The 16,398-nt window shown below is 38.1% G+C and overlaps 1 pseudogene; it reads right to left on the bottom strand.

Annotated features, from left to right (window-relative positions):
• LOC128572534 (RNA-binding E3 ubiquitin-protein ligase MEX3C-like) overlaps positions 1-16,398 on the bottom strand; it is a 31,019-nt pseudogene that overhangs the window by 13,323 nt on the left and 1,298 nt on the right.

Here is a 16,398-nt window from a genome sequence, read left to right as displayed (position 1 = left end):
GGCTGCTATAAAACCTGAAAGGAGGGCACACTGTGGCATGGAGGGCATCAAGCAACTCTCACTCCTGCGCCTTCACTGTCCCTCTGGGCAGCTCTGGGCAGCCAGTATCATCACTGCCCCATGCCTACCACCTGTGCCCACCTTATACCTCCCAACTTCAGTGAGCATCTGGCCTCCTACTCAGGGATTTGGCCTTCCTCCCTGGTGAAGAAACCACCAGCCTGGCCTCTAGGTGCAGCACGTCCGGCCACGTGATCTCTGCCAGCTGCCAGTACCCCCGTGTGCCAGTAGACAGGTAACAGGCTCTCAGCCAGTGGATGGTGATGGTGTCGAGCCCTGTTTCAACCGCCTATTGGCTATTTGCAACTCCTCTTTGATAGAGTGCTTATTCCAGATGTGTTGGTTTTTATTAAACTGGGTTGTAGGTCTTACTGCCTTATAGGAATTCTTTGTACATTTTTCATACCAGTGCTTTTTCAGATGGATATATTATAAATACTGGCCGACCAGTATAAATACCAGTGCTTTGTCAGATGGCTATATTAGAATTACTGGCCAGCTGGATATATTATAAATACTGACAGTATCATTTGGTGAATGACTAAATTACCATATGTAAACATTTTTATTAAATAGGAAAAGTGGAAAATATTTCAATTCTTTTTTGGAGGCCATAAATTGGATATCAAAACATGACAAGGACACCACAAGAAAGAAATATCACTAGCCAATGTCTCTAGAAAAAGATATGCAAAAAATCTTACCACCACATAATAGACTAAAGGGAAAAGAACATATAATCACAATAGATGCAGAAGAAAGTATTTGAGAAAATGTGATAGCTATTTATTTAAAAGCTCCCAGTAAGCTTGGAATAAATATAAAATCCCTTCATGCCTACAGCAATACTATACCTCATGGCGAAACATTGTTCCCCTTGGGAACAACAACATCATCAAAAAAAATGTCCACTATAATAGTTTCTATTCACCATCATACCGAAATTATTTGCCAATGCAATAATTTTTTTTTTTTTTTTTTTTTGTAGAGACAGAGTCTCACTGTACTGCCCTCAGGTAGAGTGCCGTGGCGTCACAAGGCTCACAGCAACCTCTTAACTCTTGGGCTTACGCGATTCTCTTGCCTCAGCCTCCCGAGCAGCTGGGACTACAGGCACCTGCCACAACGCCTGGCTATTTTTTGGTTGCAGTTTGGCCGGGGCTCGATTTGAACCTGCCACCCTCGGCATATGGGGCTGGCGCCCTACTCACTGAGTCACAGGCGCCGCCCGCCAATGCAATAATTTAAGAAAGAGAAATAAAAGGTATTAATATTGAAAAGATCTGTAGTAATGACTGTGTTTGTGGAAAATCTAAATGTATTTACAAAGTATGCAGATTAGTATATGAATTTAATAAAGTCACACAGAACCGAGTCAGGACACTAAAATAATTGCATGCTCGCATACAGGAAACAAGTACAAAATGAATTTTGAAAATGTCATCTACAACGTAATTCAAAAAATCAAATATCTCAAATATCTAGGAGTAAATCTAACAAAAAATTCTTGTATACTTATACAGTATAAGTCACTGACAATATTACACTTTGTGCCTTTCCAGAACTTTTTCAGAGCAGGATGATCTAGAATGGGACAGCTGGCCCCTTTTCTCCCTGACCTTCATGGCCTTCTTCACAAGAGAGCAGTTAAATTGGTTTTAGAAATGCTTTTCAGTTCCAAGCATATGGGGTTGAGTGATATCTATCATATTTAACTATCAGACAAAAGCATTTTCTTTCTTTTTTCCATGTAGCACAACTGGCATGCAAATAGAATTTTATCATGTCAGACTCTGCCAGCATTGAAAGGCTGAGCCACAGTTGCTATTTGCCAGTTGTGCTACAGGGCACATTCTGTGTGCCTAATAGGCTGTAACATTTTGCTAGGGCTGCCGTGGCTCCTGAAGGAATGTGAGGCAGCTATGTGAGGGCACAGTGTCTGCCCTGAGAGGTTATGGGGATGAGTTCTCTGAGATGGCATACTGCAGACAAATGCATAGAGTAGATTAACACTCTTCTATGTGTAATTCATGCTTTCCTGCATAAAACTTCCTTATAAAAGTGTTAACTATTAAGGCTTGTGAAAGGTCTGGCAGGCAGTGGAGCTGCCTGCTTCAGGAGATGCTTTGGGCAGGTAGTTACAATATAAATAGCAGCAATGTGCAAAGATGCTCATGACCTTGTGTGAAGTGAAAACAACACAAAGAAGTTTCTCTGATATTCCTGAAGTGCACCTAACTGAGTTGCTATTGAATACTAATGAAGGCCAAATTTCATTTCGATGGAACTATGGTCCCTCAAGTAGAAAACCCTAGAATAGAGCACCGAAAGTCCCCAAATGCAATTCTGAGTCTGGGGCCTGTGATAGTCTTCTCCACCAAGGGAGGTAACAAGTGAGATTTTACAATTGCATTCCTGATCCACTGATCATACCTGCCTGAACTTCTGGGCGAAATCAGAGTCAATGTAGGGGTTTTGTCCCAAATTATAACCAGTAATCTAGTAAACTGCCATAAGCCCTACTACTACCAATAAGTAATCATAATGCATTACAAAGTTACTTCCAATACTGCAGAATTAGGAATAAGTTGTTGTAAAATAAAAAAATAAAAAAATAACCCATTTTGTCAAAACTGGCAGTATAAAGAAAGCAGAAGTGGAAGTGCCTGAATCATCTGCAATGTCAAGTACCTTGCATAACCTCTTCATGTGGTTAGGTTTGGGGACCCACTGTTTTGAAATCTTAGACATATACACTTTCTCATAGGCTCACACAACCTATGACTATCTTCCCTCAGCCAACATGAACTTCAGCTTCAGCTATGTCTCTGCGTCTACATGATAGTATTAATAATTCAAACCAAACTAATAGACAGGAGACCACTTAGGTTTAGTGTTACCACAGCAGCCTTTTATAAGTTTACAAACAACTTTAGCCTAACCCCAATAAAGCCTGATAACAGTCGTAAGAATTCATTAGGAAGTTTACTGGAAGTTACCATTATATCCATGCCTTTATAGGTCCATATATATATATGGTAATATGGTGTGTGTGTGTGTGTGTGTGTGTGTGTGTGTGTGTGTGTGTGTGTGTGTGTGTGTGTGTGGTAAAGAGTGAATTTGGATTGTCTGGGCAAACTACAAATGATGGTGTTCTCTTTTCATAGATCTTATTGGCATATGCAGAAGAGGTTGTGATCATATGGAACTAGGGAAGTAATAACTTCATTTTCAAAGCAAGTCATACAATCATGCTTTTGTCTTGATTTTGGAGGTGAGCTGGAGGTGGAGCCACCATTGGAAGAGCAGTAACTATTGGTAACATTAGAAAAAGCAGGGATGTATATGGGAAGGCCAATATGGTTGCCTGTACTAACTGGGTCACTCCTAACCCTCCCAGCCAGTGGGTGTTCTGTGCTTCAGGAAATGTAGGACGAGTAGATGGCTGACTTCCTCTGCACTGAGTCTTCATGTTACCAGAGAGATCACTCTCAAAGCCAGAAAGTGGGTTAACTGGTTCAAAGGAAGTCCAGGTACTTTGAGCATTTCTTGGTAAAAAGTCAAAGGCAGGAGAATTAACTACAAGATCTCTTGAGCCTACTGACAGTAGTGTACCTCCAAACCAAAAGTTTCCTGTACTAAATGGGCTTGTTAGACTAAAGTAAGCCTGCCTATTGCTTCCAAAGTAGGAGTTTGTGGAACCATTTTCTAGAGAACTGGAACTATCATGTAGATGATTAGATATCATTCTTTATGGGCTAGGAGGAACTGGACTGGAGGAGAGCCCTGCAGAACCTAGAGGTTACATAGGTACCATTGTCGTGGAAATCACTGAGCTTTATATAGTTTCCTGTACAACTGACAATATGCATTTTTATTTCTTCCCGTGCTCTGTCAACATTTTCCAGCATCCCAATCACTTCAAAGACAGGCTCCTTATCTCTGCATGGAGTTACTATGTATGTGGGTCTGCTGCTGAATTCTTTCAATAGTTGCTTCTTTGGGTCCAAGCGCTACTCCTACCATATGATTAGGAGACCCTGACTTGGACTGTGGTTTAACCAGGAAGATTAGGACTAAATGACAATTAGTCCCAGGGCAGGGCAGGGCAGGGCAGGGCAGGGCAGGACAGGGCAGTGCAGGTCAGGGCAGGGCCATTTTTGTTTCGAAATGCACAAATCATGGAGAAGTGCCCTGTAGCTGAGAGGATTTCGCTCTTCCACAGGTGCAGGGACGCCTGGTTGCCGTTCAGGGTGGCGCCGGCGCCCCGCAGCTTCTGGGCCACAGGCGTGGGGCAGCATGGCGGCCATCACGCCTGGGCATTGTCCCCTCGGTACAGCATCCGCGCCGCCAAGGCTGCAGCCGCCGCCTCCCGGGCATCGGAGTCTGAGGCGGGCAGCAGTACCGACCCAGGGACCGGTCCAGGATACACTGGGTCTGGCAGGCGGTAGCCGTGGGCGGCGACAGCAGCAGCAGCAGCAGCAGCGACAGTCCATTCTCCTCTGCTTCCTCCAGCTTCTCCTCCTCTAGCAGGTCTCGGTCCAGCTCCACTTCCTCCTCCTGCTTCTCGTCCTCCTCCAGTTCCAGCTCGGACACCTCTAGGCTCCGGCCCGACCTGCCGCGGCTAGGAGCTCCCTTAGCAGGAGCCGGTCCCACTCGCGCTCCAGGGAGGCGGCGGGGCTGCCGACCCGGGCCGAGGAGCAGCAGCGCAGCCCTGAGACTATAGAGGGCGGGGTGGAGGGTCAGGGTTGGCTGTTCAGGGATGGACTTTCACAAAGGCAAAGTCAGCTTCAAGGCAGAGGTAGGTATCCAGGTGGGTGAGTGGGGACGGCAGCGCGGGGGTGCTGGAGGTGGCAGCCGCTTCCCTTTCAGGGTTTCTTTTGTTTCATGTCCTTAACCAGCCCCTAGCGCGCCTGTCCTCAGGAACATTTATTAAATAAGGTTTCTTTTCTCCAATGTATGTTTGTGTTTGCTTTATGGATCAAATGGCCATACGAGGCTGAATATTGTTTTCTAATTTTCTGCACTATGTCATTGAATCAGAAGAAAACACAATGTATCATTTATCCCCATATATACACAAACACATATATCCATATATACATATACATCTATATCCATGTATGTATATTTTCATATATTTATATATACATATATGTATCTTCTACTGACTTTTCTTTTTCAAACTGTAACGAACGCAACCTCTTTTACTAAGCACTATGAAGAAAAAATGAAAATAAAAGAGTTTTTCACTCATTGTTTTCAAAGTTTTAATACTATTCTGGAAAAAAGTAGCACTTCTGGGAAGTTGAAACAGAAAGCCCTTGTTAGCATTCTGAGCAGGCATCTCAAGAAGAGTCAGGCTCTGAGAATAAGCCAGGTGTCCCACATAAATCTAAATCCCTTGGCCAGGTTAGGAGACAATCGCAAGCATTTGCAGTTCTGGCCAGATAAGACTCTGCTGGTTGTTTGGAAAAAGTGCCAGACTTTGAAGGAGTCGAACCAGGACATTCCAGGCATTAATGCATTTACTCAGGGAGAATTTATTATTTTAAATTGTGTGTGACACACTGTGCTGAGAGTAAAATTAAAAATTAATAAAGCATACTTGCCCAGAAAACACATTTTGATCAGATGCTCGGAATTCATGCATTTGGTACAGCCATTTTAGTGAGTTTTATTATATCATTGTGTTTTAATTAGTATTTCTGTAATGACTAATGGTATTGAAAATATATTTTGTGCAAATTGGAAAATTTTATTTTTTATTTGGAAAAATGTTTATTCAAATCCTTTGCCCATTTTTAACTGGTAAACTCCTGTCTTATTAGTGACCTATAAAAGTTGTTTATATATTTTGGTTCCCAGACCCTAATCGGATACATTATTATTATTATTATTATTATTATTTTGCAGGTTTTTTTTTTGGCCAGGGCTGGGTTTGAACCCACCACCTCTGGTGTATGGGGTCAGTGCCCTACTCCTTTAAGACACAGGCATCACCCTCTGACACATAATTTAAGATATTACTTCTCTTTAAGTAGTTTAACTTTTCACATTTACCAAGATGTTTTTTGAACAATTTTTTTTTTCAGTTTGAAGTACAATTCCCTTTTTTTCTTCTTTATTATGCTTTTCTTATAATTATCTTTATTAAATCCAAGGTCACAAAAATTTACTCTTATGTTTGTCCAAAAAATTGTGTAGTTTAGCTTTTACATTTAGGTACACAATCTATTTTAGTATTTTCGTCTGGATGTGGATCACATTAGGGGTACAACTTCCTCCTTTTGCACATGAATATATAATTTTCCCAGCATCATTTGTTGAAAAGCAAAATTGACTTTACCCCAGATTATTCTTTATTAAGGAATCTTCTTCTTTGTTGGTCGACATGAAACCATCCGTATGCTTGTACCATATTGTTTTATTTCTGTAACATTGTAGTAATAAATATTGCAGGAGTGTAAGTTACTAAGCATTATTTTTCTAAATCGTGTATATTTAATTTTCTTTGTCCACATGGATTCTAGAGAGAGCTTGCCAAATTCTATTAAAGAAAAATGACTTTGGAATTTTCATTGACTCTGTAGTTTAACCTGTGCATTGTCATCTTAATATTTATTAGTATCCTTTAATATTGGATGTTTCCTAATTTATTCCGTTCTATTTTGATATTTAAGTATTTTAAATGATTTTAGTTATAAACTACTTGAATTTATTTTGTTAAACTTATTCCTAAATAATTCCTTTTTGTGATACTATTGTTAATAATTTTTTCTTAATTCAATTTATTTTGTTGACTACTGTTATATAAAAGTACTATTTAATTTAGTATGTGGAAGTTGTATCTGTGACATTGATTAAATTGTGTATTAGCGTGAATAATTTTTAGTAAATTCCCTACATATTTTGAACATTATGGCAATAAAAATCTATTTCAATTTTTTACTCCAGAAGATTTTATTTTAATTTGTTTTTGTGTACAATATTTTCACTAATACATGCAGAACAATGTTGAACAGAATGCTAAAGGTGGATATTCATGTCTTGATTTTACACTTACAGATGAAGCTCTCAACATTTCACCATGAGCTGCAGGTTTTACATAGTCTTTCAACAGGTCTCAGATGTTCTCTAGCACCCAACAAAGTGTTTTATCCTGAACAGGTGTTAGAACTGTGAAACATTTTCTATTTAAAATATCACCTTCTTTCTTTCATTCTAGAAATACTAAATAATACTTTGGTTGAATTTTTTTTATTTTAATCTAACATTGCCACTGTGAAAAAATTCTAATTGTTCATGGTATATATTAATTTTTATATGTTGCTTTTATATGTTGTTGGTTCAGTTTGCTAGTATTTTTGAGGATTCTATATTTATATGGAATATTGGTTCATAGTCTTTCTTACTTGTGATGATTTGTCACAGTGTCAATATGGTTATATTGGCTAAGAGATGAATTTAAAAATGTTCCTCTTTTATTGCAGCAAGGTTTTGTGAGAATTTGGGATTAATTTTCAGAAAATGTTGACTGGGTTTACAATATAAGCAATTTAACATTAGACTTTTTGCGGGGGGACAGAGCCCAAGCAAATCTCTTGCCTCAGCCTCCAGAGTAGCTAGGACTATAGGCGCCCGTCACAAAGCCTAGCTATTTTCAGAGACAGTGTCTCACTCTTGCTCTTTCATTTTTTTATATGCCTATTATTACTTACTACGTGTAATCAATTTTTTCATTTCACTTTCACAGTCTTTGCCTATTGAGACTTTTATTTCTATTTTTATAGTATTTTATGGAAATTAACATTCTTTTCACTTGACATGGAATAATCTTGAATGAAAATGTATAATGAGGCTTTAGGCAAAATTTTTTCCATTTGTTAGGATAAATAATATAATACAATTTTGTTACTACATATTCATATTTACTGTATGAGATATATGAGTTATCAAATACAAAGAAAATTAGTGAAATTGCCATTTTAGTTTGGAATTTGTAAATAATATTTCAATAAGATACAACAATAAAATTTTAATAAGAATATAAAATAATTTATTTGGAAAATGATACGAACAAAAATAATTTGACAGAGTAGTTAGTTTAATGTTTAGCACATAAAATGTATTAGATATTATTCTAATATTAAATATTTTACAGGTTTAATATATAAGCATAAAATGAATAATCTAAAAGTTCGTTTAAAAAACACACCATTTTAAAAACTGTGTTTCTAACTGAAATATATTAATTATGAATATTTGTTTGCAGTGGAGACAAGATGGTTGACTGAAGCCAGCTTTCCAGAGAAGCTGCCATCCAGAAGGAGAGTTAAAGGACAAAAATTTAGCAAGTAACCTGGTGGATTTGAGCAGCACCAAGAGAGAAGTTTGAAGAACGCACATCAACACTGCTGAGGTGAGCTGTGACCACAAGAACATAAAAAGAAGGTACAAAATCCATTACCAAGCAGATGGGAGTCCCCTCCCCAATGAGAACTGCACGGAGTGCCCCACAAACAAATAGACAGAGTTCAAAGGTCCTCCCACTCCACTCCACGGGAGAGACCCTCTAAAAACTGGACCTGCCTCCCCTACTAGGGTGCAATGGCATTTTCCTGCCAGGCATAAAACTGTATAAAACTGCATATATTCTCCACCTGCACCTCTGATCTCCCAGCACTCCCTCCACTCTCACTCTGAGGTCTGAAGGCCTGTCCCCAAGGAGTTCAGATTCTTGGGTGATTTCTCGAGGGGGATGGACAGTGCCTAAACTGCAGCTGGTCAGTGCTGACTCTGGGGCATGGGAGCGAGGAGAGGATGGTCGGCTGAGAGGGAACCTCACAAGAGCTGCAGTTCCCTGAGACTCAGACCAGCAGCCGTCTTTTAGCAGTAATATGGCCAGGCATAAAACTGTGTAAAACTGTATATATTCTCTACCTGCAACTCTGAGCTCCCAGCACTCCTCTCCACTCTCACTCTGAGGTTTGTAAGCCTGTCCCCCAGGAGTCCAGATTCTTGGGTAATTTTTCAAGGGGTGTGGACAGTGCCTAAACTGCAGCTGGTCAGTGCTGACTCTGGGGCGCTGGAGCAAAGAGAGGATGGTCGGCTGAGTGGGAACCATACCAGAGCAGCAATTCCCTGAGGCTCGGAGCAGCAGCCGTCTTTTAGCAGCAATATGGCTCACTCCCGGATATTCTAAAGCCACACCCCCTGCCTCCGTGGGCAACCAGAGGAGGCCAGCAACATCCTGTGAGTAAAGAATTTGCCTAAGGCGGTACCGACTCATAGACCTGGGAAGCTTCCAGGGCGGGGCTGACCCAGAGGATCGCTTTACTGAGCCTAAACGCACCTGGCACTCAGGGGATCACCAGCCTATACACAAAGGAAGGCAGTAGGATAGAACTGACAGGTAACCTAATACAAACCTGCAGAAGCAAAGATAGGGCTTTGGAACTCAAAACAGCATCTCTTCTGCAGGGGAATTTAGCAGTTCTGTTCGGTTCTCTCAGTAACATCAATCAGGGGCGGGGCTGGACCTGAGTAAACACCCCCCAACCTTCACCAAGCGCCCAAGGCTGTCAGGCCTCACCTCCTCCTGCTAGATAGAGGCAGAGCGCAGAGGCCTGGCAGATTTCCTTGTGATTCAGGCAGGTGCAAACGCCTGGAGTATCTGCCCACTACAGGCAACTGGGTCAGCCAACTGCAGGGCCATCAATTACTGGGTGTGACAGAGGTGCAAGGTGGGGAAGGAGGCATCAACCTTCCCAGACTGATCTATTTGCTGGATGGCTCCTCCTGACTCCACGCAGCACTGGAACAAGCCATATCAGAGTAGTCACCAGACCCATGTGATCCAGTACCCAGAGACCTCTTAAACTCTCCCAAGCAAGACAGGTGCTGACTAAGACAATTGATTTTGACCTTTTGAACAGAGCCAATCACCTGAGGACTATTCAGGTGGTGCCCTGGATATGTGGTTGTAGGAAGGTTTGATTTTCCTTTTCTAATTGTTGCTTGTTGTTGGCGGGGTGACTTAATTGCTGGTATTTCTCCACAGCTGAGACTTCAACCAAGAGCAACTGTTTCACTAGGGTCGAACAGAAACCAACTGAAAACAAGACAGAACAACTTAGCCCCACCACACCAAACAGGGCCCCAGTTTCTCAGGCCACAGCACTGTACGGGTCCTCAACAAAGCTCCAGGGGAAAAATCAAAAGGCGTAAAACAATCATGGGGCAGAATCAGTGGAAAAACTCTGGTAACATGAATAACCAGAATAGGTCAAGCCCCCCAAGGAAAGATATGACAGATGTAATTGAATATCCCATTCATAAAGAACTGGCTGAGATGTCAGAATTCTTAGTAAAGCAACACAAGAATGGAGAAGCATGAATCCTGTGTACTCAATTTTGATATGAGGACAATTAGTGCCACACTTTCCGACAACGTTTTAATAACCAGAATCCATAGAGAACTCAAACGTATAAGCAAGAAAAGAACAAGTGATCCCATCGCAGACTGGGCAAGGGATTTGAAGAGAAACTTCTCTGAAGAAGACAGGCATACGGCCTACAGACATATGAAAAAATGCTCATCATCTTTAATTATCAGAGAAATCCAAATCAAAACTACTTTGAGATATCATCTAACTCCAGTAACACTAGCCTATATCACAAAATCCCAAGACCAGAGATGTTGGCGTGGATGTGGAGAAAATGGAACACTTCTACACTGCTGGTGGGAATGCAAATTAATGCATTCCTTTTGGAAAGATGTATGGAGAACACTTAGAGATCTAAAAATAGATCTGCCATTCAATCCTATAATTCCTCTACTAGGCATATACCCAGAAGACCAAAAATCTCATCACAACAATGATATTTGTAGGAGAATATTTATTGCAGCCCCATTCATAATTGCTAATTCATGGAAAAAGCCCAAGTGCCCATCGACCCACGAATGGATTAATAAATTGTGGCATATGTACACCATGGAATATTATGCAGCCTTAAAGAAAGATGAAGACTTTACCTCTTTTATGTTTATATGGATGGAGCAGGAACATATTCTTCTTAGTAAAGTATCTTAAGAATGGAATAAAAAGTATCCAATGTACTCAGCCCTACTATGAAACTAATTTATGGCTTTCACATGAAAGCTATAACCCAGTTATAACCTAAGAACAGGGAGAAGGGGGAAAGGGGGAAGGAGGGGGGAGGTGGGCAGAGGGAGGGGGATTGGTGGGATTACACCTGTGGTGCATCTTACAAGGGTGTATTTGAAACTTAGTAAATGTGAAATGTAAATGTCTTAGCACAATAACTAAGAAAATGCCAGGAAAGCTATGTTAACCAGTGAGATGAAAATGTGTCAAAAGGTCTATGAAGCTAGTGTATGGTGTCCCATGATCACAGTAATGTACACAACTATGATTTAATAAAAAAATAAGTAAAAATAAAAAATAATAATAAAATTAAAAATATATATTTGTTGAATACAGGTGCTATTTTGATCTATGTTTACTTTGTCAGATGATTAAATCAAGATACTTAACAAATTTATCACTTCACATATGGGTGTCAAAAACTTTAAAATCTACTCTTTTACCAATTTTATAATATATAATGCATCATTATTTAATTATAGTCAACATTCTTTGCAATAGATCAATAAATTATGTTTCTCCAGTCAAACTGATACTTGATACCTTTTGATCAACATGTACCCTTTCTCCATTTACTTGAGGCTCTGACACATTTTCACATGTATTAGATAACATTAAATTATACATATTATAGACAGCAACTATGCTTGTATTCAACAAGTAAATTATTATGATAATGGTAAATAATTTTATTTAAAAAGATTCATTAAATAGGCATTGAATGGGTAGTATTTTTACCTAATAAACAAAGGATATCTGCTATTTTTAAGTACTAGACACAAGCATTTTAAATGGAAAGATTTTAGTTCCAAAATATTATTACTGATTTCATGACAGCAGAAATCCATCAGGGGATATTTTCTAGGCATTTTAAATGACAAGAGAAATTTGTGACTATACTGTAACCAATAAGTAATATCTAGCCTCACTGAAAATCTTATTAATTTAAAAAAATTAACTTCTGGATTAAACAGAAGATGCAAACTAAGATTATTATTAATTTTACAGAGTCAGAGAATGGTTAATGGAGGAAGTGGATGATTAAAGCTAAGAACCTGAATTCAAATTCAGTGTTCTCACCCTCTGGGCTGAGGTCACTGCATGAAGGCACAGTGGACATTGTCCAGTTGGGACACTATAAAATATACCTGAACATAGGATAAAAAAATAAACTAAATTCAGGTAAATAATGTTTCTATTACCAGCTTAATGCTATAGAAAAATACTAATTCTGGCAATATACAGGTACTGTTCTCTACGTTCAAATAAAATCAATTCATAAACATTTGCAAAACATAAAATATTTTTACTACTAGAATACTGAACTCTACGTATTACTATTACATTGTATTTTGGGGAACAAATGTATTCTAAATTACATAAAGTGAGAATGTAGGTGATAATGTTCACGCCTCAGAAAATATATGTAAAATATTTTCATAATGTGTTCTTTCTGTTGATATTTGTCGTTTGAGGGAAGAAACAAAATATTCTAAAGCCTTTTAATACAAAAAGCTAAAGTTCTCCAAAAGTAACAAGCAACCTTACAATAATGTTTAGAATTGAAAGAAAAATTGACAACTTCCCAGGTACAGAAGTAAACAAAAAACAATTGAGAAATTGAACTAACATGTAAGTGCCTCCTCTTACATATGGCTGATTGCATGTAAGTGCTTCCTCTTACATATGGCTGATTACATCCAATGTAAGAGGAGTAAATGCTTTTAGTAAATGCTTTTGGCAATTTAGACAACCTGAAGACAATACGAGTTGTCTAAATTGCCAAAAAGCTAATGAAAAAAAGAAAAAGACATAAATGGACTACAGACATCCCAAATGTGATATATGTCATAAATGAGAACTAAATGATAATTTATGTTTCACACAGTTATAGGACTTGCACTTAAAAGGTCATTACAATGAGGAAAAATATTTTAAAAAGACAAAATAATTTAAAAAGAAAACTATAAGCTTTATTTAGACAGCCATATTTAGAAAAGACCCAAATGTAAAGTAAACAATTAAAAATATAATTAATCTACTCAATACACATGTGGGTAAAACATTAAAGTAAACTGAGCTATGAGAGGATGATTTATGTACAACACAGAAAATAATTTAGTCAAATAAATTAAGTCAATAAATTAAGTCAATAATTTAGTCAAATAAAAGGAGAAAAAGTAATAGAAAACACAAATGTAATTATATATATATGAGGAATAGAATCAAGAGAACAAAAAATCTGTTTTTCTCACAGAATATATTCAAAAAATTCAAGGCAGTATTGAAAGATTGGTGAATATAAACTTCTAAAATTAAAAACCAGACATGAATTATTAAATTTATGCTTAGAGTTTGTCACAAAGAGAGAAAAAAAAAAATACTTAAAAGAGAAATAGCCTTGGCCTGTAATCCTAGGACTCTGGGAGGCCAAGGCATGTGGATGGCCTGAGCTCACAGGTTCAAGACCAGCCTGAGCAAGAACAAGACCCCCGTCTCTAAAAATAGCCAGGTGTTGTGTTGGGAGACTCCAGTCCCAGCTACTTGGGAGGCTGAAGCAAGAAAATCACTTGAGGTGAAGAGTTTGAGTTGGCTGTGAGCTATGACACTATAGAACTCTAATAAGGGTGATAAAATAAGACTCTGTCTCAAAAAAAAAAAAATAGAAAGAAAGAAAAGAAATAGCCTTGATATATATACTATGTCAAACAGACTATAACAATGAATATGAGTGAAAGACAAACATAATTTACCATAAGTGCAAAATTGTCACAACTTTATAGAGCATAATGAAAAATAAATATTAACAAAGCTGAGAGAAATTACTATTAAAGCTAAAAATGAATTAGCTAAATTAATTTTAACAAAAATAATTAAAAAAAATTGAGTGATTTTTCTTATTCATGAGAGCTTCTCAAGAATGCATTTCAAGAAGAAAGAAGTGGTTATGCATATAAAGTGAGTCAGAAAATTGATTTGGGATTATCAACCTCTGGTAGAAAATAAACTAGTGAAACCCAATACTCCTTTGCAGTACAAAATTCAAATGTATCTAAAAATAATAGAATTGTAATTCCACACAATGTATTATTCACACAAAAAGTCCTTTGCTACTGGACTATTTTTTTTTAAATTCAGAATATTAAGGGGGTATTAATGTTTCAGGTTACATGGATGAATTTAGTAATGCTTAAGTCCCAGCTAAAGGTATGCCTGTCACCCAAACTGTGCTCATTAGGTAATAGTTTCCCCTCCCCTCATTCTACCACGTGATTGATTTCCACTGAGTTTTTCTTCCCTCTGTGCACATGTGTGCTTGTCAGTCAGCTCCAATTTAATACTCAGTACTTGTGGTGGTGGTTTTTCCATTCTTGAGATACTTCAACCAGCAGGATGGTCTCTAGTTTCATATAGATTGTTTCAAAAGGTATGAATTCATCTTTTCTTATGAGTAGTATTTTGTGTTGTTCATGTACTACATTTTCTTAATCCTTACTTGAATAATTTAATTAAGAACAGAAGAATTTTCAGATTTTTTTTCCCAACACTGTCATTAACAAGGATGGAATTTTGGTGGTATATTTTTCAGAATATAGATTATTCTTTTGTCAGAAGTGATCTGTATGAAAGGACAGACAGTAGCATAGAGATTGGCCACCATATTCTGAATATCTAGGATGACTGGGTTGTAAGCCCACAACATTACTAAGGAGGATGAGATAATAATGTCCACCAAGTACAGGAACACAAAACAGCTCACCAGCAGCAGGATGATCTGGGTAGCCCTTTTCTCTGCAAATGCTCTTGTGGAGATGTTGGTGCTGTGAAGGTGCTGGGATCGTTGCTGATGCTTTAGCAAGAGAATGACCATGTATGTACTTGAGAGCAGCATCATTCCTACAAAGAAGACATTCTGGGATAATGTGAGAATAAAAGCAAGTCCCCTGATGATGGAGTTCATTGGAGAAAGTGAGCAGTATGTACCTACTTTGAGTAGATTGGTCTGTGTCATGTTGGACAAAGCTACTGTATATAAGAGTAGGATACTGCTAGAAGACAAATTGAGGGACCAATAAAAGAATAAAATATGGAAAATGTAATTTGCAAATTTGCGTTTAAATCTTGCCAACCAGGAGGTGCTGGGACTGATAGTGATGGCCTGCAGCATGTTCAGGAGGCAGGTGGTACAGATAGAGAGGCCCCTCATCACATTGCTCAGGTAAAGCAAAGCCTTACATTTAAAGTCATTCTGAAAATTCAGTGACTCAAACAGATCTGAGGACAAAATATGCACTACAGAGAGGAGCCTCACCACGTGGATGAAGGCCAAGTGACAGGTGATCAGGTCAGTGGGCTTAAGCCAGCAATCCTTAAAATTTCTGAAAATGAGGAAGAAAAGGAGAAAGGTATTGGCTGAGACTCCAATTCCAGCTTGGAAAAAAAAGGCATTTGTCCCTGATAACATAAGTGGAAAGTTTGTTCTTCTTAATGGCAAAGAGAAATTATATTCTGTATAACTGAAAAAAGATAACAAAAGACCTCACATGATCAATGTTCATTCTTCAGTAATGAAAATTATCTTCAAATATATTTTACCTTTTATTATTGATAAACTCTGTCTCATAAATTCTAATCATCTAATATCTGCATTATTTTCTACACAAAAATTTAAAAATACATACATACACACATACAAACACATCTATACACACAAACATACACAATCTTGCCCTTATATGATGCACACTATGTATACTCTCATTATACGTGGGCTTCCTTGTTCCCAATCATATTGTAGTCTTACATTATCTCATTTTATATTTATTAAACACATTGATGCTATGATCATAGAAACTTAATTATGTGTCCATGGGTCTCTCCCAGTTTAGTTTCCATCTCAGTGATCCCTTTGTAAACTCTCTATATCACAGCTGAGGTTTAATCCATCACTAAATTGTCTATAGGATAAACACTACTTGTAATCAGTTTATGACCACAGAGTTGCCTTAAAATAATCACGTTGATTCTTTTCTTCAAATTATACTCAACACAGCACCCCTTCTCATGCCTTGAAAAATACTTAGGTCTTCAATAATATAGTTTTCCTCAAGTTTCACTATGATATCTACAATATCAGAACGTCTCGCATAATTTTGCTGAACAACTT

Source organism: Nycticebus coucang, chromosome 20 (assembly GCF_027406575.1).
Source record: "Nycticebus coucang isolate mNycCou1 chromosome 20, mNycCou1.pri, whole genome shotgun sequence".
NCBI lineage: Eukaryota > Metazoa > Chordata > Mammalia > Primates > Lorisidae > Nycticebus > Nycticebus coucang.
Note: the sequence above shows the minus strand (reverse complement) of the source record. Positions and strands in the feature narration are given on the sequence as shown.